Below are 225 nucleotides of genomic sequence, written 5' to 3' on the forward strand. Positions count from 1 at the left end.
TCGCATCCTGTTTTACTTTCATCTCTAGCTTTAAGTAGTAAGCTTCTGGTGCATGCAGACTGTTAAAAGTTCACCATCCCCACATTGTACCTTTACTCATTTTGTTGATGGAGATCCAAGTTTCTTTGGCCTCAGGAGCTTAACAGTTTAACTATAGCTATATGGCCTAACTAATAAATGGCATACTAAAAACTCTGGTTTCAAAACTTGCTCTGACTCTAAGCT

Source organism: Canis aureus, chromosome 9 (genome assembly GCF_053574225.1).
Source record: "Canis aureus isolate CA01 chromosome 9, VMU_Caureus_v.1.0, whole genome shotgun sequence".
In the NCBI taxonomy this organism is placed as follows: domain Eukaryota; kingdom Metazoa; phylum Chordata; class Mammalia; order Carnivora; family Canidae; genus Canis; species Canis aureus.